The following is a 22,470-nucleotide window of genomic DNA, read 5'->3' as shown; positions in this document are numbered from 1 at the left end:
TGCAATCAATTAGAGAAGGATAAATATATGAATGATATGAAGGAATCATTGGTGTAGTAGACCCATGGACTAAATCAGGGTAGAATGGATGCACAGGGTCAGATGAAGGATCACCGATCGGCCTCAGACTCACATCTTGCCCATTTATGTTCGCCAAAGTGAAAGACAGGTTTACAGGCCTAATGTGTTCCATGGATTTGATAAGACAGTCAACGTTACTTGAGTATATACCAAAGCCATCATGAAAATGTGAATGAGATCCCAGGATATAGTTTGACGTACGTTGAATGGACTCGATTGGAAGAGATGTTATGTAAATTTTAGATTCAAGATAAAAAAGATGTACGAGGGATTTAGAGGCAAGACACTCAGATCCGTTTTCCATAAAGCATTTTTCATCATTTGAATTATTTACGACCACAATATTATTATGTAACAAGTCAAGAGGAGGATGAGAAATCCCACAAACTATAATCTCTTTCTCGAGGGGTTGAGATTGTTCTAGATTCAGAGAGATAGGAAAACCAAAATTATGGGTAGAATCTAGACACTTTTTAATCTGCAAATTATGATGATACTCATCCGAAACAGGACTTGTTTCTAATTGAAAATTTTGTAAAGAAACGAGAACCAATCATTGAAAATTTATATTCAAATACACCTAGTCAACATCACTTTCAGGAATTCAAAACAAATATGCGCATATCTGAAAGAAAAATCATCTAAAGATTCCTCAAGTTTCATCCTAACCTCATTTATCATCTTTAACGCATCTTGAAAATCGTACCTATCAAATGCTTGTTGGAGCTTACCAACGAGTTGCTCGAACGAATGAATGAACGTTGTTGGCAACGTGTGGCACCATTGCTGGTGCGACCTTCAAGGGTGAGGGAGAAAAACACACAAGCGTACTCTTCATCATCGATCTCAAAAGATTCACAAAACTCGAGGAAATCATAAATGTGCTCAATTGAAGGTGTTCCATCCTCACCATCAAACTTTAACTAAGACAAGTGATGGAGCTGCTCCATGGGGATGGAAAATTGAAAAATAGACAAACCAGATAAACACCCTGGGAGCAAGATTTTGTTCGAAGCCATTAACAGATATGAGAATAAACTATAGGCTCCAAGGGATCAACTTGTCATTTGGCCCTCCTTCTAGTGCCAATTTTTTTGATGGGCCAAAATGTACCACCAACGACTAAAGGGTCTCCCCGGTGTGAAGTCCCAATTAGACCTCACACCATTTGGGATAGGAGCCCCATCCGATATGTGGGCCCGGCTACCACCATTAACATTTTCTACTCTTGGTTATCAAATGAGAAGGTGTCAGAGTGGGGCGAGAGTGCAGTGCTCAGGCAGCGAAACAAAATCATCCCAAGATTGACAAATTGAATAAAGAGGTTTAAACAAGCCACAACAACGATGAGAGCGATTAGTGAGCTAAAACCCCATCGGACATAATAAACAGTAACATGCCAGAGGTCAATTGTGAAGTAGTTCACAATAGGTCACCGACATGGCAAGGGACAAGTAAACACATATTTGAAAGTGAAACATACATGCAACCACTCCGTATTAGAACATAACATCTTGCGTATATGAAAGCACACATACAAATATCGTGAGGTACCAAACAACTAATACAACCACCATGAGTGAGCATGGGAATTAGTGCCAAAGATAAAAGAAAATATCTTATTAATATGCTGCAACTTCAAATAGATATCATGCAATTGGTTAATACCCAATAGTGGAACATGGGTTGTTTATACCATTGCCCGATGTCAAAACCCTAGCCCTACTACAAACCCACTCTCCTAGCTACCAAGAGTTGAGTGGCCCTAGATTTCAAGCATAAATCAACTATCTCTATTGGCCTCCAATCAAGTGCTAAATTCCCCCCCTTATGAGGCATGAGGACACATTTATAGAGGTCAGGTGATTGTTCACCTACAGTGACACTTGATGTTCCCTCATGCCCTTTCGGCTACCCTCCTGACTCTTGATCTTCCCCACCTCTTTCTCAAGCCAAGAATGATTGTTACATGCCCACATTAGTCCCAACATAGTGGCTAATATAATGGGGGGTGAAATTTACATTATGAAAGAGAGAGAGGAGGGATGTAGAGGGTTATTGGAAACCCTAAAATGTTTGTTTCCCATATTTCACAACCATGCAGATTCTTGGTCCTAAAATTGACTTGTTTCCTTGCTACTATGATTCACTCTCATTCATTAATATTCTGGTGAAGTGCCTTCGAGTTCACTAAAAGGTTCTTGGCACTTAGAAGGGAGCAACTCTCTTACTGAGAGGAAACCCTGGTGTTGGATCTCGTTGCCAACATTGTTGAGAAACCACGAAAACATGGATTGTTGGACTACATGTCATTTCACCTTGCTTACATCCATTCACCTATGATGTTGTGTTATTCATTTAAACCCTTGGCTGTGTGGCATCTGTAGAAACCCTACTTCCCTTCTTCAAGGTCACATTCATGTTTTCTCCTGCAATCTGCAAGAAAACAAATTATATTATCCCCATATTTATTGCAACCACAAGGTCACTTGGAAAGGTGTCATATTTAATCAACAAAAATAAGAACAATTGTTATTGAAAAATAATTGATTCCCAAATCAACATTAAGACAGCAATAAAGAATCACTGATAGCCCTGAAATGTTTATGTAAAGATTCATTTCTCAACTCTTCTTCAATCCCTGGGGAACATTTCAATTGCCAGCTTCATGGAACCAATTTCATGCCTGAGTATAATATCCTGCACCTTTTCTTTCACACATAGTTCATAGGTATATATTTTATTATTCACGTAACATGTATCGAATGGATTTTTTCTATTTTTCCATGCCAAGAGGGCACTGTGACTCTAAGACAAATTGCCCACCTATATGTTTGTCAATGTTAAATTCGACCTTTCGGGCCTGCGTGTTGTTATAGTACGCCCTTCCTATTCCCATTTCCTTTTATCATGAAGAAGATGTTATTGGCAAACAAAGGGTTGTACATGCATATTCCTTAGGTCGCAGCTCTGTTGAAGTGGTCGCGTTGTTGGAGCAGAGGGCAGGTCTCATTTCTAGCTACATGCTGGAGTGCAACTCCGTGGCCAGGGGTCGCATGGTCCCAAATAATGGTTAGGCGCGCTTATGGTTGCATCCCTGAGTCTTGAAAATGTGACTTCACGACCTATGCAGGAGTGAGACTCTACTGAGAGTCGTAAATTCACAGGGCAGGGTTGGTCACACTCTGTGAAAGCTCATTGAGGCATTAAAACATGACCATACTTAGTTGTAATAAGGTTGGTCATATTGCATCGTCGAGGCTCTTATATGTGACTTAGATACTCCCAATCTCTTAAAGGAGTTGCGACCGAAGGAATCTTTGGGCATAATGCATCGTGCCAAGATCTTAATGAGGAGCCATTATCTTACTGAAGATCTCAATGCTCTTGGCATCGAATCTGAGCATCAACTTAAACAATAAAACAAGCTTTAGTTTCACCCAAAGGATTCCATCGCTAATTTTCTACGTAATAATTTTGAGATTTTGTTGTTGTATTGATTGGTAGCGTTGGATACAGTGTGAAACTTAGAGAGCTCATCAGCTTCGACTGAATTTTTTCCTGGACACTAAGTTTTGCAACCTGAATTCCTCCATCATATCCCTGGCTTACATGTTAGCCCTTTCCACTCGCGTTGATATCTTTCAACTGCCAAATCTCTCACTCACTCTAACCCAGATCGTATGTATATCAGTGAGGAGTTCACTTCTTATGGCGAGGGAAAAAGGGAAGATAGAATGCTAGAGTCAACTTCCTTTGCCAATCAATCATAGGTTCGATCTAATGGCTTAGTGACTGATGGAAAAGTCACATGGTCACATTGCAATGAAGGTTCCACCCTTTGGCCTCTTGTGGAGTGCGATGTTGTGACTTTGGTGGAGGTGAAACTTTCGAGAGGTCACATAGTCGCATTTCATAGTAGGTTGCATTCCCTATCTTCTCCTAGATTACAATTATGTGACTTGCGGGTTCACTAATGGAATTGCGACTAGTGACAATCCAGAAAACCAAGTCTAGCTTCAGTATTCAACTTCTGCAACCCTACAAAACTGGAAGGTTGACCTGGCTATGTTGTGGCACAGAGGAACTGACCGTATCCACCAATATGTAGAAACCTAAACATTGGGTATTCATCTCTGTATTACATTATAGCACTTATTCTTATGTTCTTTCATACTCATTTGTATGTGCATCCTTCTAGCATGACCGTCCTGTCCAATACCTGGAGTAGTTTGTTCAAATGTGACTTCAATGAATAAACATGGCTCATTGACTATGAAATATAAGGCGTTGCATCATTTGATGTGAAATCCAGCCACCTTACTTTAGTCTACATACAACCATGATACTTGGGCTTTCGATATCGCTTTGGTTATGTGAACACACGTATTCACAGGCTCAAACAACACCACTGTTTGCGCAAGGGATCCATGGACTCACTAATCGTATTATGTGGGCCTGAGCTAAATGTTGCTAAGAGGTCCTTAGCACCTTTTCATCTTAACATCGATTATTTTAGGGTACTCTCTCATAGTTCGTTTTGGAAAAAGATACAGCCACTTCACGTAAGGAATATATGACCCTTTCACCATGCTCATGGTATTACTTCCACTTGGCATCTAAACACCCAAGTTGGGCTCGAAATATCCTCTTCGACCTGCGCCTCCGATGGAAGCTTAAAATAGTCTACGTTGTCCATCCCCTTGGTCACCTATGCCCATTATGCATCATCTCTTCGCATGTGTTGGACTTCAAGGTTGTTAATCACATGGTTATAGTCCGTTCTCCACAAAAAACCTACCATCATACTTTCGAGTGTGTGTTATGGTGATTTAAGCTGGGCATTAACCCTTTACCCATTTAGAAAATCCACCATTTCATATATTAAATAGTCATCATGTGTTAAAAGTGTATCTTGTGTCTCGTTCACTCTTCCATTCTATTTCTTAGAAGCGTACACAAGGTTCATCTTGAGAGCATCTTAGCAGTGTCAGGTCAAGGAATTGCTAAATGTAACTGTTGCATAGTTCAATGTATACCCCTGACAACTTTGATCAATTTCCTCGAAAGGAAGTGGGATGACAACAAGTTAGCCCCCAATAGTGATATTTTCATGTGAGAACATAAAAACCAATGAATAAATAAACTAATTAACTTCTGGAGCATAGAAAATGAATTATCCAAATCAAAGTGCTACAAATTATATGTGTCAGTCAAGTGCGCTTAAGTTCGAAGGCCAACTCCAAACCTTCATGGATATATTAATCATGTTTTTCTTTGAAACTTTATGATGCCCCGGGTAATAATGTATTTATAGAGTGCGTTCCTTGAACTGCTCATGACCATGCATTTGGAGGGCGGGGATTAATGCCAAGTGAGGTTTCAAAGCACCTGTAAAGGTGACCAACCTACAACCTTAACACACATGCCGGGATAGGGAACCAAATATGAAAGAAGGTGTAATATGACATTCCATGATTCTTACCAAAATTCCAAATAGAGAATGCAGCTCTGGAGGAATATGAATTAGGTTAAGACATGTAGGGAAAACATTCATGTGTCAATTTAGTGTTCCTCTCCAAACCCTAGTATGGCCAATCATAATGAAAGCCAGATTGGGGTCTTGTTCTCCCACACACAATATCACCATTGATTGAAAGGCGTAGGGACAAACTTTTAAGTATTGGGAAAAACATTGCACCTCCAAAACCCTAATGGAAGGGTTGGGTCGATGCGTGAGATGTGGCATGGCCAACGAATGCAATATAAGCTGCACAATTGTACGAGTGAGCGCATCAATAATGTATGATAAGAACAAGTTGTGAGGGGCAAAAAGGCAAGGCGCAACTCAAGCACCCCTTAATGGCTTGAAGCGAGCAGCGATGGGGAACCAAAAATTTTAGATAAGCCCAAAATTTTGGGTGGTGTTGTAGTGGCTACAACAGGTATTTATACAAGTGGAAATATTAACAGTCCCCCTCTATTTCTCAACAACTGAGTTAATTAAAAGAAACTAAAACAAAATGATTCCTTCAGTTGGGGTTCTGGCCAAATGTAGATGGCCATAGTTGAGAAAAATCACCCTGTTTGGTATTGCTGATGAGTTTGGTTTGCTTCTGACAGGATAGAATTTCACTTTTCACGGTGAAGTCCAACCTTAGCCTCGTTGTTTCAACCACCTCTATCTATTCTTATCCAATGTTATGCCACTTGGTGGGGTTCCTTCGAGAATATTGACTGGATCTATTTCTTCTTCAACCTTGGAAGCTTTTCTGTCAAACAAAACCAGAATTAGTTGCATATAATGTTTTTACAGTGAAAAATGAATTATAAAAATAAAATGTAAATTAACTTTTCTTATGCCCAACTTCATAACTAAGTGGCTTTTTACTTAATGAAAAAGAGGTCATATAGATTATTGACAAGTGGAAAGAGACGAGTGGTATCAAAGGTAAGCTCATCGAAACTTTTAAATATTAATATAATAATCACCAAAATCATCAATCCTCATATCATCATCATCATAAACATAAATTAGTAGTGATTAATTCACCCATAATCAATTGATAACATTAAACAATGAAAATTACATCTAGGATTGATAGATAATATTATAGAATTAACTCACCAAATCTTGTAGGATTTATTAACTAAAAATTAAATAAATTTATCAAGTAAATAAAATCAATAAATAATTAAACATGAAATAAATACATAAAATTAGAGACATATTAACAAATAATAAATAAAACAAAACTAATAAATTAATTTTAATTAATCAGACAAATTAGATTAGTAGTTAAAAACATTAATAAAAGTAATTAATCTAATAAAAAAATTAATCAATTATTCAAACTAACAAGTGAATAATACAATAAATTTAATAAACATATTAGTAAATAATAATTAATAAAATTAATTAATTAATCAACCCTTTTAATTAATTAATCAACCCTTAATTAATTAATTAATCAAATTAATTAATTAGTTAGTTAGTTAATCAATCAAATTAATCAATTAAACCATATATTTAAATAAAATTAATAAACATAGTAAGTAAATAATAAAATCAATTAAGTTATAAACCTATTAATTAGTTAATTAAAAAAAATTCATAATAAATAAATTAAATAAAGAATAATAATTAATTAATTAAATGAAAATCTAGCCGACCTATTTTTTTTACATCTTTTCTTCAATTTCCTATATATATAAAACCTAAATCTAGCTCCTTGATACATCATTAAGATCTGAAGAATATCTATTGACGCATCCCCTGATGATGGACTCACTTGGTAGTCCGAAACATTGGGTTCACTAAAACTCTATAACAGGTCATTCCTCCTATCTAAAAACTATCCTCACCTATATGGATTCATTATTTAACAAAATGAAATAGTTGTGATATTGGGTGCCTCCATTTAATAACTTTATTGGGTCCATTATATCGGAGCCTTATATCAGAGATATGATATCGGGGGTTTTACAATTGTTACCATTTAAAAGTTCTGATATACAAGCAGACGCAATATTCTGATTAGACCATTGTTAATACGCATATCAGGTCCAACTTATCAAAGCCTAATAGATATCAAAAGTCGGAGATTAGAGGGATATGAATATCAAAATTTGGAGGTTGGAGGGAGTGTTGTATCAAAGTTTTTAAAATCTTGTTCAGTTGAAAATTTCCGATAAGTGTTTAGCCTAATGGGAGCGGCAGTAATGATGTGGTAGGTGGGCCCTCCCACAACCGCTTATAAATTATAATGCCTTTATATAATGGTCAGACTTTGGTTATATGATATTTTTTTTTAACTCTGAGATTTATAAAAAGGGTTTGCCACATATATATTTCGAATTTAATATGCTCTCCATGCCACTTATAATATAGATCAGGGTTTTGACATTGGGGAATTCTAAAAGGATTCCTCTGATGTCAGAATTTCAATATCTCTGATTATTTCATTTACATAAAAATAACCACTTTTTTAATGGTTAAGGCCTAACCTAAAGCCACTTAATTATATCAATCTTGGTCTCGGGGGCTATGTATAAAATATTAACTAATATTTACAATTGAAAATTAATTATATATAAAAAAATAAATTTATGAAACAAAAATAATGTACAATTTATATGTTTTAATAGGCCAAGGAAGTGAAAAATATATAATCTTCAATTAGATTCCATTTGCAAACCAAACAACCAAATGAGATCAAACAAGTTTTGATAGGAAGACAAAAATAGATCAAACTCATTGAAGCAATCTAAATTCAAAAAATCAGAAAAAGACATGATCAAGATTCAATCAAAGGGTCCCCATAATGAGAATTAAGTGAATAATAGGGAAATTGTGTTTTTACCACAACATAATGAAAACTATAATAAATGAACAGTTATGCATTCAACATAAGAAAAACTTCCAAGTATTCATTAGTTAGAGACAAGAAGTAAAAAATGAACAACAATTAGGAAGCAAGAAAAATCGATCTATCTTTATTGAATAATAAGGAGATTATAACTAATAGATGTAGTTGCAGCAACACCTCCTCTAGCTCCTAGCTCCAAAAAACATCTCTCTCTCAAGTAGTATCTCGACAACATAGCAATACAAGAATTTTGATCCTTTTCTCAATGGCCAGGCCTCCAATATATAGGTTAGTGGAGGCTATGAAGATTTCCAAATTCTTCCTTAGTTCAAACTAGGAGGAGCCTTTTGGGTGGATGATGTTTCCTCATGAAAAAATGATTTTATCCACTTTTTAGATTCTTTAATGCTTAGGAAAAATCTTACTCATGTTGTATGGATATTTCTTGTTTTTGTATGCTTTTATTGTTTAGGAAAAATTCTTATATGAGGATAAAGAGATCACATTCCACCATATGAGTTTCCTTAAGTGAATAAGTGTCAAAGTGAGTTAACTTGGGCTCTTTTCCTTGTGACTGAATGAGAATTTGGTAACACAAGTTTGATGAAGGGAACAAGTGTTATAAAATAGGACAACATTTTCCTCATGGTACATAACATGCATTATAGTCCCAAATAAGTTGGAAAAAGGGGGCTTAAATGGGTGTATTTCAACCGAAACAATACTAATCTCCTCTTAGCTAATAAGGAGGTATTTTCATGGATAACATACGCCCCCTAAAGTGTGAGGTCAGAGAATAATGTGATGGACAAATTAATTTATAAATCAACCGAGGAGAGAGAGTTTCAAAGAATTGGAACATAAGGAGGCCTACAAAAAACATCAAACATATGTCATATATAAATCATGTCCTGAGTCAGGACATGATCCATGTAGCTAAAACAATACACTATGGATCCATGTAGAAGATGAGAGATCATGTCCACTAGTAAGTACAACGTGAAACTTTTTCACAGTGTATTTAGACTAGGATAAATTGTCTCCAAAAAAAAAGAAAAAAAAAACACCCAACTTGGGAGAGGAAACAAGGTTGAGTATTGTAAGCCTTATCCCAAGGTCTTCGTCACTGTCACGGAATGGTATAATTCTACACATGCGAATAAATTCATTGATGTCAAACATGTGAGAATTTGTCTTATTACTGGTCAATGATGAAAACCGTTACCAGATGTGAGGAAGGCCACCGATAAGGATGATGGTCTCCAAGATGCCTAATACAATCTAGAGAGTGTTAATAAAGAATTTGGTGTGAAACACTCGTATAATCATCCAAGTGGGAGCCAATAGTGAAAACCCCCAATCAAACACATGGAAGCTTGCCACTAAGGCTGACAAGTTGGATATTGTGATGTTTCTCAATTCACTTCCTACATAATTTGTTAAAGTCGATAGGAAGGGATCTGTAAAAGGAGGCAATAAGGAGTCCCTCATCAACCAACATGAAACAGTAATAAAATATTGATTTGAAGTGATCTGGAACAACAGGGTAGATGGAGTGAGGTCAAATGGACATATGATAAAGTGGTTGATAAGGTCAATAGATAGTAGACAATCCCTTGAAAAATAGAAGGCATGACACCAAGGAGGCCAGACAGCTTAGACCAAAGAAAACCAAAAAGAGTAGGATACAAGGATGTACACACATCAAGAAATCAAGGCAAGGCTCATAATATGGCAAGGTTCAAAGAGAAGCTGACAAAAGGTGAATATGTTGGACAACTGCCATGTTCAATGGATGGACAATAGATTGCTCCCATAAAACTTTCGACTGATATAGACAGTAATAACCATTATTTCTTCCAACTTTTTCCAAAACTGCTTATGTTTAACGAATCTAGAAACAGTAAACTCGGTGGTCTTTCCATCTTTAGATAATTTGAAAAGATCTTAAAAAGGACTCTAAGGGGGTACCTTTGTCATGGTTGATGACCGAGTATGAAAAAGGGTTAATAGTATGCCCGACACAACTCCTTTTCTGTAGTTAGTCCATTTGAGTCTGGATAAAGTGATAAACTTATGCTCAATAGGTGTCCACCTATTGACGGTGTTAGACCCGTCAACATTCAGGGGATCACCGTGGTATGAAGTCCCAAGTAGACCTCACACCATTTGGTGTGGGAGTCCCATCCTGTATGATGGCCTGGTTTCCATTATCTTAAATATTTGCCTCAACTCTTGCTTATCAGCACAGGAGAGTGGTCTGCTTTATCTTCAAGAAGTGAGGTTCACGTGCCTGGTGATTGTAAGTGTTACTTATGTCAATGGTTATTTCACTTTAGAGGGAGAGGGTGAGAGTGAGTCCCAAGTCGGTTGGGAGAAGTCCCAACTCTGCTAGGAACACACAACACAATAGGACGTGCTCAGATTTTGGTAGAACAGTCCACACAGATGCGGCAGTCACAACACACAAGGGAACATAACAAGTATAACACTCAGTGGATTAGTTCGCATGAGTGCAACGGTTGTTGTAGAAAGTTTTATGTGAAAGGTATGTCTAATGTCTCGGAAGGTAGCCACCATGGACGCGAAACATGTTAGTGTAACATGCATCACAAGTGTTTAAGATTAGTCTTACAATAGTTACAATACATGTGTTAAAACATGTTGGCCTGTTAGTAGGCTTCTCAATTAAGCGAAAGTTCCAAGACACGTCGTTAAACCATGCATCACTAACCCCGTGAGAGGGGTGTTGGAGCCACTCCTTACTCCTCAAATAAAATATTACAAACTCTCTTGGCTATGTGGGAGGAGTTGAGATGAAAAGTCCTTTGCATGTATAAATGAGGGGGTATTTATAGCCAAGGGTGAAACTAACCCTTGTGGTTGTTCGACTACCCTCATGACTCTTTGACTTCCATGAATTTTCGACTTTAAATGACTCTTTGAATAACAAGTGGGTCTCTTGGACTTCCACGTTACATTACATTGATAGATAATATGGCCCACAGTAGAGATGTGGAATACATGACTCATGACACGACTCGACATGACAATGCTGGTACATTTGTGCTACTACTAGTGTGCGTGTCGAGCTGCAATGTTGTTGGATGATAAATGACTTCATGGTGTGAAACAAATTCACCTCCGCATGGAAAAATGCGTGGAGTCTTTGATGGTCGTTGGTTTTCTTGATGTTTCTTTTGCACATTTCTCTTTGCTTGTATGTTGGAAGGCTTGACAGGTTCGTCTATTCGTGAAAGGTGCATGTTCGTCCGTTCGTCCGTCCTTGAGCACATCTTGCATTTTTTCTCATTCCTTTGTTCATGAACACATCTTTGCATGATCATCTGTTCATGATCACCTCTCTATGCATGCATCGTTCATTTTTCCGTTGGTGAACATGTCCTTTTGAATGTGCTCACTTCGTTCATCCCATTCATCATTGTGCCATGTTTGTTTGTATACTTGTTCTTGCAGTCACTCATGACGGGACGACATCAAATCCAAAAACCTCTTAGTCTACAATGATACATGATAATTTCCGATGCAAGTGACCAGGGGAGACAACAAGGTCCTAAGGCAGGATGGAGGCTCTGGGAACTGCTGATGAAAATTGCGCAAGAGTCACTGGGTGATGAATATGGGCAATCCAGATCGACAGTGACTGTCTGCAAGGTTTGGCTCAGCTGGAGGAAAAAACTACACAATTTTTTAGGGGAACAGTCTAGGCTGCAGGAGGGCTTGGTAGGCAAAATCTGCGTAGTTTCCGAAATGAACGGGCAGCGAGGTTTGGCAGAAAACACTGCACAATTTTTTGGAGGAACAGGAAAGTTGCAGGGAGGATTGGCAGACAAAAATTGTGCAATTTTTTTGGAGGAATGGGTAGGGATCTTGGTATCCAAAACTACGCAATTCTTGAAGGGAACTAGCAGTTGGCTACTGGGTCACTAGCAGGAGAACTGTGCAATTCCAGAGGGGAACTGGCAGCCAGTTGCCGAGAGCTTGGCAGCAGAAACTGTGCAATTCCTGGAGGGAACTAGCAGTCTTCTGCTGGGAGATGTTGGTGAGAGAAACTGCACTGATGTTGGGAGGTTAGCCTGCTGATCATCTCTACACAATTTCTAAGCTGAGCAGACTGCTGGGTAGCAGAGGGCCTGCTCATGAAAAATGCACAATTTTCTGGATGAGTGGTCGATCGACTGTCAAGAGCGCTGGGTGGAAAAATTTTGTAATTTTTTTAGGGAGACAGGGATAGACATTGGGTGTCTGTTCGGCCTATCTGTGCAATTTTATCAGTTAGTAGAGCGAGAAATTCTTATGGCCTCTGCACAATTTTTTAGGGGAGTCAATCTTGGGGTGGCTCCCAGGTCAAACTCTCTGGTTGACCAACATGGAGACTGAATGATTTGCTTGCGAGCAACGCAGCTTGAAATGACTTGTTTGTTGCTTCTGTGTTGTTCTGGGTGACAGTCAATTGAGTCAATGGCGGGGTGATGGTCCAGCTATCAGAGGGGAGTCTGGTCATTAGAACTTTAGAAAAATGACTAAGTGTGTGAACAAGTGGAAGATGCATATGTGATCTTGTAAACACACACTTGCATGACTCACCGACCAAACGACTCAAACCAACCAGACACACATGTACAACATGACTGACCGACGGTGTAAGGGACAGGTGCGGCACTTGTGATTGATCATTGGTCGACCATGACGACACTTATGGGACAGTGAATGTGACTCCATGTGTGAGTGCGAAAGATGTTTTCATAGTGAACACAACAAGTACATATGAAGCGAAGACTTTAAGCATAACCAGAACATGGTCAAAAGCATGACTTTGACATCAGCATGCAAGACTTGGTGAAATGAACAAGAAAGGCGAATTCGAAGACTCACACGAGCTCATGGAGTGTACCCGAGCATGTGCAGTCATCAAGTGAAACTCTCAAGGGAGGCTCTGAAATTGGGTGCAGGCCAAAATTTTGGAGGGTGGTTGTAGCCACTACAACACTTGGTGACACACTCATAGAATTCTAGCTTCTTTGTTTTGGTTCATTTCTAGCACAGGGCCTTGGTCTTTCAGGGGGGTATTGAATCGTTGTGCGGGTTACTTCAACTTCCCCACTTACCCCATGGACATACATGGTTTACCTTTTGCCAACTCAATCAAACATAATCAAAAGTTCAGCTTGATCACAGTGTTTCGAATTCGGGAAGGGTATTTTAGCTCACGAGTTGAATATTTTCAAAGTATAAGTTTTCATCTCTGGTGTTGCTCTGCTGCCAGTAGGCCTGGACAGTACCCTGATGGAGTCACGCCAGAACACACACATTTCTCCACTGCCAGCGAGCCTGGTTAGTACCCCAGTGGAGTTGTGTGCTTCACCTCTCTGTGTAGGAAGCCTTTCTCTTCTTTTGCCTGTGTATTTTTCAAGAGGACTGTGCATAGGCACTTATTATTTTTTGGGGTGGAAGAGGGATCCTGACTTATTGAGAGCAAAAGACGTTGTTCCTTTAGAGAAGCATGTAAGACCTCTGACATAGGTTTTCTCGTTTAGATTTTCCCCTTCTTCATTTCTACTAGTTGGATGAGCTTGAACACACAGAGCAGAAGGCTGAGTACAGGCATGGGGCTTGCCAATGTGGACACGGGTTGATGTTTGGACCAAAACTTCCCTTGCAGATGGCTCATATTTTCCATCAAGACTTCATCAATTGAAGGTCGTAACCAATCACAAAGAATACGGACAAAAGATTAGCCAAGTGCTTGTAGTGTCACAAGTCTCTTCAAATTTTTAACCACATACTCTATTCAAAATCTAGAACGTGGTAGTTGGCAACACATATTTCTGGAAATAAAAATAGCAATCAAGCAAACAAAACAAACGTAAACAAAAATAATAAGTAGGACAAACAAAGTAAAAACAAAGATAGTAAGCAAAGAAAACAAGATAGACAACAAGCGGTAAGCAGACTATGTACATGGAATAGGGCGTGGCCTGACCTACTGGAAGCAATGCTTGAGATCTTGGTTGTTGGCAGGAAGGTTGTCAACCCTCCCATCAAGTGATTACAGACGGCGTGTGTGTGTGCCAAGCTTCTCACAGACTAGTATTAGGCTACCGGGTTCTGCTACTGGAACTTGGTGGTATTCCAAAAGACCTTTAAGTGAAGACGACACCACTGCTTCAGATACTGCATGCAACATAGGCTCAGATGATGGCACAAGGTAGTTGTTTTTATTCCAGGAGCGGTTCAAGTTTCTGAAATCAATGCATAAGCGGATTTCCTCAGATTTCTTACGTGCAGAACCTAAAATAGAAAGACATGTATGATGATGAACTTTGCAAGTAATCTAAACATCCAAAATCTTAGTCAAATTTTCTTGTATAAGGAGTTCAAACAACATATGTGTTTTACCTGGCTTTTTCTGTAATGGCTTGGCTATTTATTTACCTGGAATCTCGTGCTGGATTATTGACGTGTTGTACGTACTCAAGTCATCATCTACCCATGTGCACACATCCCGGTGTTGTTTGATCAAGTGGTCAAATACTTGCCACTGTTGTGGTGTACAGTTGGTACTGAGACATACCATCTTCGAATCGTGATTGGTTCCCTGGTTACTCTGTTCATTTGTAGTGGTGGTTATATGGGTTTTGTTGTTTCTTGGCCCTTAATAGAAGTTATGAAAATCATAGAGCTTCTTGAGAGAAACCACACCCTTGGGGATGGGGTTTCCTTTATTTCCCTCAACCGCAGTTTTCAGGGGCTGCTCATGCTCACCTTCATCAGTTGTTATGTCCTTGAAAGCATAAACAATATTCGCGGAGCGGAATATCACTTTGAGAGCGATCATGTTGAGGCTAATGGTCCTTTGTAAGCCTAACACAACTGCTTCGTATTCAACAACATCGTTTGTGCACTTGAACTTCAAGCAGCTTGAAATCATGCATTTTATGTTGTTTTTGGCGACTGAGATATACCCAGTCCTTGAGTAGACATGTGTCTTTGATTTGTCAAAATCCATGGCCCAAAGCTTGTTTGTACACGAACCGTCTAACATGTTAGTACTGCTACTACTATTGTTGTTATTGCTACTACTACTATTGGTACAATGCACTGTACATGTTTCATTACCATCATTTGGGCAAGGAAGGAGTCCCAACTGCGTGTCTAGTGGGGTTGGAGCTGGCCGTGCAGGATAACACCCCAATGTTGTTTCTAGGAGGCAGTTGCCAAACATGAGTTATATGAAGGCCAATGGTTCATTCTCACTGTTAAGGGGGGTAACATTGTGCTTCATATACCTCTCGGACAATACCCGGATTTGGTTGCATTTTTCCTTGTACGAAAGCCACATGTGGGACCAATCTGTAGCAAAATATGCATCCAACTTGTTGGACTAGTCTCTGCTGAGTAGTAGATTGTATCCTTCCAGTATTTCCACAACAACTATGTTGATGCATTGGTGGAATCGACTGTCATGAGATAATCGGATGATCACATCTCATAGTTCACCAATGTCTGGTACCAATGTTTGATCAAATTGGATGATTCACGCAGATGTCTCACTCCATTGTGCATTGATCTTCTTGGAGATGGAGAGTGGCATGACATTGGAGACTGCGCCAGAATAAACCAAGCAGTTGTGCACATTGTAGTTAAAAATTTCAAAGGATAGCAGGAATGGAGGGAAACCTGAGCTTGCTTCTTCCATCCAGAGCATGTTGATCACATTAGAAAGTGATCCGAGAGGTGTGCTTTCTCCCTTGTTGGTAGAGGCTGCGCTGTCCGTTGTTGTTTGTCCCAATTTGTGTAGTAGGATGTCTCGTTGACTCTGGATCTTAGCTAACTCTAACAAACTGATGTTCGCCCAATTTTTCTTCATGTCATCAACAATCTTGTAGTCCAGAGGTGGTAGATTCACCGAGGTGTCTAAGGTAGAATAGATGTTTGCGTCATACAACGGAGTGTTCTGCAGCTTGCTGCTCATGGATGTACTCTTGTCCATCGTTATCTTCCCGTACTTGTTTTGTGTTTTTAGCTTTGGGGTGGCCAATGGATCAACCTTCCTTATCAGCAGTCTCATCTTTTCTTGTGCTTCCCCAAGTGTAAGGGGAGCCCCTTTACTCCTAAGATTGTAACGATCATTTTTCTTTTGGGGCTACTTCTCGGTGTTCACCTTCGACATTGCTTGCAAGCATTGATACGCGTTCACCACATGCCCATAACTTAATGGTTCATCAAGTGAAACCTCTTCGTCTTCATCTGTGTTGTCCGGCTGCTCCTGCATACAGAGTTTGCGACTCGCTTCCAATCCGCACAAGAATTCTTGGGGTGATGTTCTTTGTGGAATGAATAGAACTTGGGATTTGCACACCTTTCGACATGGAACATAGACTTTTGCGCAGTTTTTGGAGTGAACTGGTTGCTATGTGATGAGATGCTTTCCTGTCTCTACCTGGGCTGATGGTTGCTTGCAGATGTGTCCATTTTCCATTGTTTGAGCTCAGACGCTTCCGTAGTAAAGTCCTTAACAAGGCAAGTGAGGGTTTCAATATTAGTTGCGTCCTTGTCTCTACCCTTGCTTGTCATTGCTTGGGATTTCCTGCTCACATCTTTGGATTCCTTTGCTAACTCATCATCCTTGATGACTCCAATTGTGTGGAGGTATTTTTCAACAGCAATAGCCTCTTCACAGTTTTCTAAGAGTGTTTGTTTCGTAGCTCACTTGACGAACTACGCAATGTTGGTCGGCAGTGCAGACGTGTAGTAATCAACAGTGATGGAGTCATGAGGTTTGGTGTCGGCTACAAATTTGTTCAACATGCATGTAAACCGCTGATTGAAGTATTTTACTTTTTCGTTTCCCTCCATCTTTAGGCTTCCCAATTCTTTGAGTAGCATTGTTGGGGTTTTGTCATCAGCAAACTTCTCAAGGAACATTCGTTTGAATGCACCCCAGTTTTGTATGGAGTTCGGTGGAAGGCTATGATACCATGCAGCTGTGCGACCGTCCAAGGTACATGGAAACAGTTTATTTGCTACATCGTCATACTATACCTCAAGGGTCTGCAGCTGTAGGTAGAATTTGTCCAAGTTATCTTCTGCCTTCACCATGCTGTCAGGGCTAAACTTGATGTTCATTCTCTCTGCTCGCTTCAGCATCTTGTGTAGAACAGCTAGGAGAGCCAATGGTCCCGGAGTCATACATTCTATATTTGGGTCAGCCATCTCTTCTTCTTCTTTGTCCTCCTCTCTTTCAGAATCTGACAGTTCCATTTCTGAGTCCGTTGGTTCGTCTCTGCCTCCGCCTCCTTCGCTGCCTTCCCCTCCACCTCTTGTCCCAGATTCTAATCTCAAGATCGAAAGAGTGTCTTGTTCGCCTTCTCCGAAGACTAGAGATTCCTCTCCGTCTTCAATAGCTTCTACCAGACCTTCAAGTGTGGAAAGGACTGCTTCTTTCACCGATGATACAAAAACTCCTGTAGGAGTGGCTTTTGGCTTTCTTAATGCGTATGGAAGATGTTATATGTCTGGGATTAGTCTGACTACTTTCGTGAACTGGCAAGTGATGGGACGAATGGAGTGAAGTTGATGATACAAAATCTCGTGTTCAATCCTGGGAGGTGAGGAGTAACCAACTACAGAGTTGCGTGTAGGTGAGAGGGAGTGTGAGTTACTACCTTGACCAGATGGTTGATAAATGAGCATGAAAGGATGTTCAACCATATACAATTGGCTGCCCTCTTTCTAGCGCCAGAAATGTTAACAGTGTTGGGCCCACCAAAATTCAGGGGATCATCTCGGTATGAAGTCCCAACTGGACCTCACACTGTTTGGTGTGGGAGTCCTATCTGGTATGATGGCCCGATTTCCATTATCTTAAAGATTTACCTCAACTCTTTCTTGTCAGTATAGAGATTGGTCTGCTTTGTCTTCGAGAAGTGAGGTTCGCATGCCTGGTTATTGTAAGTGTTACTTGTGTCAATGGTTCTTTCACTTTAGAGGGAGAGGGTGAGAGTGAGTCCCAAGTCGGTTGGGAGAAGTCCCAACTCTGATAGGAACACACAACACAACAGGACGTGCTCAGCTTTCGGCAGAACAGTCCACATGGATGTAGTAGTCACAACACACAAGGGAAGATAACAAGTATAACACTCAGTGGATTAGTCCGGACGAGTGCAATGGTTGTTGTAGAAAGTTTTATGTGAAAGGTCTATCTAATGTATGGGAAGGTAGCCACCATGAGCGAGACAACATTAACATCATATACAACACATTTTCATTAATAGGTTATGTATTACAACAAGTGAAATAGTTCAAGTGTGAAACATAGGTTAAAGCAACATACGTCACAAATGTTTAAGATTAGTCTTACAATAGTTACATTACATGTGTGAAAATGTGCTGGCCTGTTAGCAAGCTTCTGAATTAAGCGAAATTTCCAAGACACATCGTTACACCATACATCACTAACCCAGTGAGCAGGGCATTGGAGCCACTACTTACTCCTTAAGCAAAACATTACAGACTCTCTTGGCTATGTGGGAGGAGCCGAGGTGAAAATTCCTTTGCATGTACAAATGAGGGGGTATTTATAGCCAAGGGTGAAACTAACCCTTGTGGTTGTTTAACTACCCTCATGATTGTTTGACTACCCTCATGATTGTTTGACTTCCATGACTTTTTGACTTTAGATGACTCTTTGTATAACAAGTGGGTCTCTTGGACTTCCATGTTACATTATATTGATAGATAATATGGCCCATAGTAGATATGTGGAAGACATGACTCATGACATGAATCAATGTGACAGTGTTGGTACATTTGTGTTGTTGCTAGTGTGTGTGTTGAGCTATAGTGTTGTTGGATGATAGATGTCTTCATGGTGCGTAATAGCTTCACCTCCACATGGAAAAATGCGCGGAGTCTTCAATGGTTGTTGGTTCTCTTTATGTTTCTTTTGCACGTTGCTCTTTGCTTGTGTGTTGGAAGGCTTGACAAGTTTTGTTTTTCGCGAAAGCTGCATGTTCATCCATTCATCCATTCGTGAGCACATCTTTCATGTTTTCTCATCCATCCATCCGTGAACACATCTTTGCATGATCATCCATTCATAAGCACCTCTGTATGCATGCATCGTTCATTTGTTCGTTGGTGAACCTATCCTTCTGCATGTGCTCCCTGTGTTCATCCCATTCGTCGTCGTGCCATGTTTGTTTGTATACATGTTCTTGCAGTCACTCATGATGAGACGAGGATGGGCACTGGGTGTTTGTCCAGCCTGTCTACACAATTTTCTCAGTCAGTAGAGTGGGCAATTCTTGCAGTCTTTGTATAATTTTTTAGGGGAGTCAGTCCCGAGGTGGCTATCAGGTCAAAATCTTTGGTTGACCAACATGGAGATTGATTTATTTGCTTGCGAGAAACACAGCCAGAAATGACTTGCTTGGTGCTTTTGCATTATTCTAGATGACAGCTGATCGAGTTGATGGCGGGGTGATGGTCCAGCTGTCAGAGGGGATTTCGGTCGTCAGAACTTCAACAAAATGACTAAGTGTGTGAATGAGTGAAAGATGCATATGTGATCTTGCAAACACACACTTGCATGACTCGATGATGATACAACTCAAACCATCCAGACACACATGTACAACATGATTGACCGATGGTGTAAGAAATAAGCACGACACTTGTGATTGATCGTTGGTCGACCGTGATGATGCTTGTGTGACAATGAATGTGACTCCGTGTGTGAGTGTGACAGATGTTTTCATAGTGAACACAACAAGTACACATGAAGCGAAGACTTTAAGCATAACCAGAACATGGTTGCAAGCATGAATTTGACATCAACATGCAAGACATGGTGAAATGAACAAGCAAGGAAAATGTGAAGAATCACACGAGATCACGGAGTGAACTCGAGCGTGTGCAATCATCAAGTGAAACTCTCAAGGGAGGCTCTGAAATTGGGTGCAAACCAAAATTTTGGAGGGTGGTTGTAGCCACTACAACACCACCTCATTTTGTTATCAGTACGAGGGGAACAAAGTAAAATAACTATTCTTCATAAAGTTTGAAATGAGTCAAAAGATGAAAACTTGTAGTATCTTTTTCAGTTTAAGGAGAGAGAAAAAGACAAAAAACAATGACTCAATTTTTTTCGTAGGAGTTTTATGATCCCAAAATTGGTAACTCGAAATTTTTTCTATTTGACAAGAAAAAAAAGTCCCTAAAAATAAATATTCATATTCTTCATGGGATTTTAACAAGCCTAAAGAACTAAATTCGATGTTTTCTAGATCAACGAGCGAGAAAAATACCACTAAAAGAATGCTCACGTAATTTTTTTGGTCCTTTGAAAATTATGTAATTTTTTTGGTCAAATGTGAGAAACCAAACATCCACGTTTTGGGATTCTTGGTGCATTAAAACTTGAAAGAAAAACAAGAAAAATGGAAATAATCACAGCAAAATGTTTTGTGTCCACACAAGACCAACGTTACACAAGTTTAACTCAAAAATGGAGGGTATGGGTCAGAGAAAATGGCTCGGATCAATTAAGATATTACTACATGAAAACAATGGATAGGAATTTAAGTAAAAATGAGATCAAATAGAGGGAATTTAAGAGAGGAAAAAAACAATCCGAGAAGAAGAATTCTCCCTAGTGGAGTCATCAATTCTGCTGTAACGATTTGTGCTTGGTTGAACAAACAGAAAACCCTCTCAAGTTCTCCCAGAAATCTAGGGTAGACATGGTAAGGGAAATATTGTTCTAAGGAACAATACTTCAATAATGCAAGAGGTTAAGCAATGATTGAGAATATCAAAGGAAGGTAAACCCATAAGTCCTCACATGTAGGCTTGATGGAATGGTCAGTGTAGCTGGGAAACACTCCTAGCTAGCTCCAAAACCCGATCTTGCACATAAAGAGAAAAAAAGCAAACCAACACAACATAATAATCTTGGTAATCGAAACTATAATAAATGAAAAACTATGCATTACTGAATAAATCAACATAAGCCAAAATTCCAAGCATTCATTAGTTAGATATAAGAAGTATATTATGAACAACAGTTAGGAAGCAAGAACAATCAATCTATCTTTATTGAAAAAGAAGGAGATTACAACCAATAGATGTAGTTTCAGTAGCTCCTCCTCCATCTCCTAGATCCAAAAAATGTCTCTCAAGTAGTATCTTGACAGCATAACAATACAAGAATTATGATCCCTTTCTCAATGGTGAAGCCTCCAATATATAGGCAACTAGAGACTATGAATATTTTCAAATTATTCCTTAGTTCAAATTGGGCAAAAGATTTTGGGTGGATGATGTTTCCTCATGTAAAAATGCTTTTATCCACTTTTTAGATGCTTTAATGCTTTGGGAAAAACTTCCTTATGATTTATGGCTCTTTCATGCTTGTGTATGCTTTTCTTATTTAGGAAAAGGTCGTAGATGAGGATAAAGATATCACATTCCACCATATGAGTTTCTTTAAGTGAACAAGAGTGCGAAAGTGAGTTAACTCGTGCATTTTTCCTTGTGACTGAATGAGAATTTGTTAACACAAGTTAGATGAAGGGACAATGTGTTACATATTAGGATAGCACTGTTCTCATTGTACATAATATGAATTATAGTCTTAAATAGCCCAGATGAAGGGGGTGTAAAGGGGTGTATTTCAAACAAAAGCATAGTAATCTCCTCTAAGTTGATGAGGGGGTATTTTCATGGATAACAGGTAAAAATAGGGGGATGCACCCCCTTCATTTCCTTATAGTCCCAAGAAAAAGCATCAAGATGTTGTCTTAACACAATACACAGTTTCTCTTCTTGATTTTCTTAGATGGAAGGATTGATTTCACAATCTTGGATGGACTAATAGCCACAATATTAGCATGATCTTGATCATAATTGGCAGTGAGAAGTTTAGCCCATGGATTGTTCTCAAGTTTCCCTAAGGATTCTTCTACAAACACATCAATTGGCATGGAAGCATGAG

The 22,470-nt window shown here is 39.2% G+C and overlaps 1 pseudogene; it reads left to right on the top strand.

The window, feature by feature from the left end:
• Positions 1–12,554, top strand: part of LOC149259277 (26S proteasome non-ATPase regulatory subunit 1 homolog A-like) — a 106,754-nt pseudogene extending 94,200 nt beyond the window's left edge.
• The last annotated feature ends 9,916 nt before the right edge of the window (positions 12,555–22,470 follow it).

This window comes from Pinus tabuliformis, chromosome 6 (genome assembly GCF_031772625.1).
Source record: "Pinus tabuliformis cultivar Carrire ecotype Pingquan chromosome 6, CPIR1, whole genome shotgun sequence".
Lineage (NCBI taxonomy): Eukaryota > Viridiplantae > Streptophyta > Pinopsida > Pinales > Pinaceae > Pinus > Pinus tabuliformis.
Note: the sequence above shows the minus strand (reverse complement) of the source record. Positions and strands in the feature narration are given on the sequence as shown.